The sequence below is a fragment of the Spermophilus citellus genome (genome assembly GCF_964194105.1).
Source record: "Spermophilus citellus genome assembly, chromosome: 5".
Taxonomy (NCBI): Eukaryota; Metazoa; Chordata; class Mammalia; order Rodentia; family Sciuridae; genus Spermophilus; species Spermophilus citellus.
In genome coordinates this window covers 48,534,876-48,542,443 of record NC_138186.1, presented here as the reverse complement: position 1 = coordinate 48,542,443, position 7,568 = coordinate 48,534,876, and the positions used below count along the sequence as shown (strand labels likewise).

Below are 7,568 nucleotides of genomic sequence, written 5' to 3'. Positions count from 1 at the left end.
ATCATGGCATTTGCAGGGAAATGGATGGCATTAGAGCAGATTATGCTAAGTGAAGTTAGCCAATCACTAAAAAAATGCTGAATGTCTTCTTTGATATAAGAGGTGTGACTCAAAACAGAGCAGGGAGGAAGAGCATGAGAAGAAGATTACCATTAAAAAGGAACAAGAGTTGGGAGGGAATGGGAGAGAGAAGGGGAATTGCACAGAAGATGGAAGGAGACCGTCATTGTTATACAAAATTACATATAAGATGGTGTTAGGGGGAAGAAAAAAGAGGAATGTGTTACAGTAGATGGGGTAAAGAGAGGTGATGCGAGGGGAGAGGAGTGGAAGGAGGATAGGAAGGGCAGCAGAATACAACAGACACTAGTATGGCAGTAAGTATAAACGTGGCTGTATAACCAATATGATCCTGTAATCTGTACACTGGAAAAATAAGAATTTATACCCCATTTGAATCTAAATAAATAAATATATGTATTTTGTCCACCTACAACTAAAAAATAAATATTTTTTTTTAAAAATCATGGTTTTGAATAATTTTTCATTACAGGGGAAAGTGTCCACAGGACAATATGAACTTTACCAACTTGATAAATCATTCTGAGCTTTAAATGATCTGAAAAATCTATAAAATAAAAATTATTCAATTTTTTATTAAGGATTGCATTGAGATAAAATAATATTTTTAAAACTAAATAGAAGCTACATATAGTAATGGCTACCATGATTTTTTTTGAGAGAGAGAGAGAAAAAAAACAATTTTTAATGTTTATTTTATTAGTTTTTGGTGGACACAACATCTTTATTTGTATGTGGTGCTGAGGATCGAACCCAGGTCACACGCATGCCAGGCGAGTGCGCTGCCACTTGAGCCATGTCCCCAGCCCAACTACCATGATTTTCCCAAACCAAGAATAAGTGCATTTTTTAAACTTTATTATATTTTAGTCACTGTATTTGGTTTGGGGGAGAAAAATAAGAGATGGAGAGACCTCCTCTTGTGTAGACACCAATATAGCAAAAGAAATACCCCCTGGGACACATATTTCACATAAGATGTATATTTCCATTACTACAGTACCAAGGCTAAATCAGTTTATTTCAGGAGTGGAAAGGATAGACCTAGATAAGAATTGTTAAGGAAGAACACCCAGAAGAGATTGAGCCTGACAAGAGGACTTCATGTGGATAAAAATAAATCAAAAACAGTTCTAAGCAGAGAATTCATTCCATATAAAGGCAGCATGTTGTGCACTATTTTTCTAGGAATAGCAAGGAATCCCAAATGTCTAGCCTAAATGTAGAGGTTAAGGTTGTTGGACCAGTTAATTATGTACTTTCGTGTCTTGTAAAAGTTTAACTCTTTAGACAAATTTGTCTACATTGTTCCCAACACATGATAATTGAAGAGTTTAAAGCATTATGCTATGTATTAGGAAAGATAATTTGGTAGAGGGAAGGAGGGATAGAGTTAAGAAAGCTGGATATAAATCCAAATTCTATCATGTAAATTTTTAAATAATGGAAAGTTAGATTAATTATGCCTCTATTTCTCCACTTATAAAATAGTGCATCTACCTCATAGAGTCCTAGGGAAGATTAAATAAATTAATGATTCTGAAAAATGCCCCATTTAATAAATATTATCTTTAAAAAATTAAGTAAGTGATGATGAGCAGATGTTTTAACAATTCCTGACCATCATAACACCATTTCAAATTTTAATGCCTTAAATTTATGTAAATTGGTTGGATGGAAAGGCAGCTTTATGAAATATATATTACCAATTTAAACTTAAAATTCATTTTAATGATTTATCTTTTCCCTAAAATGAACCACAGGAATTTATTTGTAAAAGTAGTGTTGAAAATAAATGAGTCTTCAACTAGAATAATTATTTATTTATAGTAATAGAAAGTAGTTCATGATGCTGGGCACAGTAGTACATACCTGTAATCCCAGGAATTTAGAAGGTCAAGACAAGAAGATTGCACGTTTGAGGCCAGCTTCAGCAACTTAGCCAGGCCCTAAGAAACTTAGTGAGATCCTGTCTCAAAATAAAAATGGCTGGTACAATTCACAATATCTAAACTGTGCAACCAACCTGGATACCCTTCAATAGTTGAATGGATAAAAAATGTGGCATATATACACAATGGAATATTACTCAGCAATAAAAGAGAGTAAAATCATGGAATTTGTAGGTAAATGGATGGAGTTAGAGAAGATAATACAAAGCAAAGTTAGCCAATCCCAAAAAAACAAATGCTGAATGCTTTCTTTGATATAAGGAGGCTGATTCATAGTGAGATAGGAAGCGGGAACATGCGAAGAATAGACAAATTCTAGATAGGGCAGAGGGGTTTGAGGGGAAGGGAGAGGGCATGGGGTTATTGATGATGATGGAATGTAATGATCATTATTATCCAAAGTACAGGTATGAAGACACAAATTGGTGTGAATATACTATGTATACAAAAAAAGATATGAAAAATTTTGCTGTATATGTTTAATAAGAATTATAATGCATTCCACTGTCATATAAATTTTTAAACAGTTTCCTTCCCCTGCCAGCTATTACCACAGAGCCCAAATTATAACTTCTCTTATCTCAGAAATGTAGATTTCTGTGTGAAGCCCCAGGTCAAGGCCAGAGGCCTTGTTTACTCATTTTTACAAACTACTATACTGGATACATGTTTGTGAGAAACTAGAAAGGGGGTGTTCAGCACTCCAGGTGCTGGACACCTGGGAAGTGTTGGCATTATTTTTTCCTTGTAGGTCTTGCAGAACTCAGCTGTGAACCCATCTGGGCCCAGGATATTCCTGGTTGGTAGGCTTTGGATGCTGTCTTCTATTTCCTTGCTTGAAATTGATCTGTTTAAATTGTGTATGTCCTCTTGACTCCATTTGGGTTGATCGTATGCTACTGTAGTGTATCTTAACTCCAACCACAGCTTCTCTGGCTTCAGTCATTTATCAAAGCTAAAATCATACCATAAAGATACATGAAGAAACAAAGCAAGTGGAAACCAAGCTTGATCATGGCTTCTTTCATGTGTGATTTCAGTTGCCCTCAGTTTTCTATTTCTGTTGGATCAAAAAATTCCATGTTGCCATTGGCACCACAATGAACCAATCTATATTGCAACTAGCAACAAGTAAGTTGAGAGGGAAGATGAAGCAGTGCAATGAAACAAGCAAAATACAGTGACAATCATATGACCAAGAAATCCTGAGCAACATGATCAAACATTAATGTCATCATATTCTAAATCAGACAGTATAATTCTAAAGTATACTGAGAGGGAAATAGGGGCACAACAATTGTGGAGTGAGGAGAACAACACTACTGCCTTCATCCTCCTCCTTCTCCTGTCCTTCCTCCGCTGTTGCTGACACTCCTTCATCAAACTGAAAAATAACATATTTACATGTAGAAAATACTTAAAATCCACAAAAAACTCAAGATATTTATAAAACCTTATTGATGTAGTTAATCATTTTAGTAAGTTGCTGTTAGCAATTCAGTGTCTTCCTTCAAAAGGTACTAAGTTATTGTGATTTAGATACTTCTATCAAAGTTTAGAAATCACAGAAATCATTTCAACAAGGAAAACTTAACATAGATTTATTCATGCCTGAAGAAGAATTAACTAGTAAAAGGTGGCTAACTACTAAAAGAAGTTTCTGAAGAATGCAGAAATTGCATATATAGGAAGCAGATACTACTTCCTGGGATGAGGCAGAGTAGCCAAGAAAAGAAGCAATGTACAATAGAGACCCCAATGAGATAAAGGTGCAGAACTCATTGGAGAAAAATGGATCATGGCCCACTGGAAGTTTGAAAGGGATCTGTAATGCTCCAACTAACCAGGTGTCCTCTTTCATAGTAACCCAAAGAACACTTATAACAGCAAATGTATGGGGTTTTCCACACCAAGCTATTCTCCAATTCTCCGCATACATCTGGGTGTCCTATAATTCCATTAAGGAATTAGCAGAGACTCCACAGGTTAAGTGGACCCCAAACTCTTGCAAGAATGTCACCCATGACTTCAGATGACATACACAAGATGCCTCCTTAATTTACCCACCTATTTCTGAAGTGTCTGTCACTATAAGGAGGTCCAATGAAGTCTCTGCAGTGGAAGAGGAAACCACTGCTTAGACCTTTCAGACCTTTGTCCATACTGTAGAAAAGACTTAAGGATGTGTTGGGCTTTAGCAAAGAGAGTAAGAGCATCATTAGAAAGTGAAAAGTGGATATAGGAACACTCAGAGAATAAAGTGGGCAATCTCAAGAGCAAGAAGAGACACACTACCAGGGATAAAGTTCAGGTTATTTTATTAGGGTACAAAGGTAGAATATATGATCCAAAGGGAAAGAACTTCCTTGGAGATTGGAAAATATTCAGCAAGATGGTTTTCCATTAGGGAATCTGGTCTGCTGTGTTGTCTTCAGCTGATTGGACAGGCAATTGATCCAATAACGTTAGCACCAAGCTTCATGAAGTTAGTAGTGTCTTTGTATTGAAATCTTGTTCCTGCTTTGCTCTATTCCAGAAAATTTATATGGAACTGAAAAATTATAAAGTAATTTATGGAATTGTTTGGTGCATTTTTATATTTTGGTCTCTTTCTGTCCCTTTAGCTTCTTAGTCCAAGTCAAGAACAGTTTACAAGTTATTGTTCCACATCCCAACAGCACATTTCTCCTTGAGAGACTTTTTTTCCTTAGTATCCCTAAATTTCTATCTCATTCCCAAGGCCCATCCTCCATTCCCAAGATGCATCCTCAGATTAGATGATTTTTGAGAGTGATTTTCTAGAATGACTCAAGAGAAATAACTTAGTTTAATAACCAATTTATTACAAAAGATCTTGTAAAGGACACAGTGAATAGCCAGATGAACATAGGGTGAGGCCCAGAAATGTGTTGAGCACAGAGGTATCAGTCTCCATGGTGGAGTTTGAGAGGCACCACACCAACACACACATGGATGCATTGTTGTTCATCAAGTCAGAAGTTCCTTCAAAGCTGTTATGGAGGTTTCACTGCTAATTATGATTGATTAAATCAGTGAATGCTGATTAAATTAACTCAACTTTCAGTCCTATTTCCTCCCTTCTTTCAACTTTCTACTCATAAAATTTGTTCCTTTGGCAACCTGTCACCATCCTGAGGGGACCAGGATTTTCTAAAAGTTATCTTATTAACTTAAAGTCAGATGGCTGAAAAGGGCTTGTTATTGATAACAAAAGACTCTCCTTTCATCTCCATCAGGAAATTCCAAGGGGTTTAAGAGCTGTTTTCAGGGATAGAAACTACTTTTCAGGATCCCAGGGCAGGGACTAAAAATACAGATAAAGATATCAATATAGTCATTTCTATATTTGATCCCTCTGTACACCACTGGAAGTTGGACTCTTAAAAATCCATCATTCATTGGAGGTTGCAATTGAAATACCCTCCAAAGGCTCATGTGTTAAAAGCTTGGACCCTAGCCTAGTATGGTAGCCCATGACTGCAATCACAGCATTTAGGAGTCTGAGGCAGGAGTATCACATCTTCAAAGCTAGCCTCAGCCATTTATCCAGGCCCTGAGTAACACAACAAAACACTGTCTCAAAATAAAAATTAAAATGTATTGGGGTTGCTGTGATTGTAGCTCAGTGGTGAAGCATGCATGAGGCACTGGCTTAGATCCTCAACAGCACATTAAAAATAAACTAAATAAAGGCATTGCATCTATCCACAACTAAATAAAAATATATTTTTAAAAAAGGTTGGGGATGTAGCTCAATGGTTAAACACACTTGGGTTCAATCCCTGGTACCAAACAAAAAGATAAAAAAGAAAGAGAGAAACAGAAATACCTTGCATTGCAGTGGGCCCTCCAGTGCATTGTACCAACAATCTCACATTGTGTCAGATGGCAAATAAGTGTATACAAGGTCCAGTTCCAAGAACACAAAGAAGACCAACATGGAGTGGGTTTGCAACAGAAATGCAACGAAATGATAATGGACTCTGTCCTTACCTTTGACTTTATTTATCTATGCCTACATGTTACACCATTTTAGAAACATTTGAACTTCCATAAGACAACAAATCTATCATGACAAAGCCACCTGACAAATGAAGAGGTTCTCATCTGTTCCCCCACATAAGGAAAGAAGCACTCCGAGTCACTGTACATTACACTTCTATATTATCCACTCTTCAGATTCACTCAGTCTCATTGACTATACTGTTACCAGAAAGATAACAATTTGTGTATAAAGTAATAAATATAAGAAGGGAGAGGAAGCAAATGGTCAATACATACAAATACACACATATAAGCCACAAGCAAAGTGAAAATATACAAAGTTTTACAGTCCTCATTTCTAGAAGGACTGTGTAGTTACATCTACTTTCTATATTCCAATTCTCATTCTGTGTCTTCTCTCCCCAGTTAGAACAACTGGTACAGTGAACACACCTTTATTCCTGCAGGGTCTAAGACCTCAATAGTCCTGTTTCTTCTTGTTTGCTGTGGTTTTCCATACACCCTTAACATCAGACTTGGAATACTAAGAGGAAATATATTAACTGAACCTATGCTCATGATCTGCAATTCATCTTGCATCTGAAAATTCTCATTTTCATTTATGTTTATTCTAGTGTTTCTTCTCTTTCTTCAGTTGCAGTATTGACACAAAAGGGGAATGAAGGGAAAAGTCAAGAGGGTAGCAGGAATGGTGGATATGATCAAAGTACATTATATGCATGTATAAAATTGTCACAATAAAACCCAATCATTTGTATATTGGATATGTACTGATAGTTATATAAGAGGGGTGGTATTGATTCCTTTCCTTAATTCCCTGGATTAACATATCACACATTCTCAATGGTACCAGAAATGTACTGAGTCATATAAAAATAGGTATGTTCCATTCATCCAAGAATAGGAAGCAGGTTACATAGAATGTTGGACTCTTAAAACTCCATCATTCATTGGAGTTTGAACTGAAATACCCTCCAAAGGTCATATGTTAAAAGTTTGGTCCCCAGCTGGTAGCCCTTTTGGAGGTGGTAGAAACTTTAGGAGGTAGGGACTAGGAACAGGAAGGAAGTAGAAAACTTGGATGTGTTCTTGAAGACTGTCTTGTCCCAGCTCCTTGTCTCTCTCTCCTCTCTCCTCTCTCCTCTCCCCTCTTTTCTCTCTTCTCTCTTCTCTCTTCTCTCTTCTCTCTTCAATTCTCTCTCTCTCTCTCTCTCTCTCTCTCTCTCTCTCTCTCTCTCTCTCTCTCTCCTTCTGTCTTCCATGAGGTAAACCATTCACTCCACCACCTGCTCCCTGTCATGATATGACTGACATTCTGCCGCAGAAACAATGAAGCCAGGTGACTATGTACTGAAACCTCTAAGACTGTGAAGAAAATACATCTCTCCTCCTTATAGGTTGATTTTCTCACAGAGAACAAAAGGTGACTAACAGATTTTTCATTTCCTTGGAAATTTCTGGATAATAAACTTCTATCATATGATAGTACAAATCTGTAAAAATAGAACA

At 36.7% G+C, this 7,568-nt stretch overlaps 1 pseudogene across 1 annotated transcript; it reads right to left on the bottom strand.

The window, feature by feature from the left end:
* Positions 1 to 2,937: 2,937 nt before the first annotated feature.
* Positions 2,938 to 3,365, bottom strand: LOC308648976 (protein cornichon homolog 4-like; annotated as a pseudogene). Its single transcript has one exon. The product of its transcript is annotated as a protein cornichon homolog 4-like (transcript).
* Between the last annotated feature and the right edge of the window lie 4,203 nt (positions 3,366 to 7,568).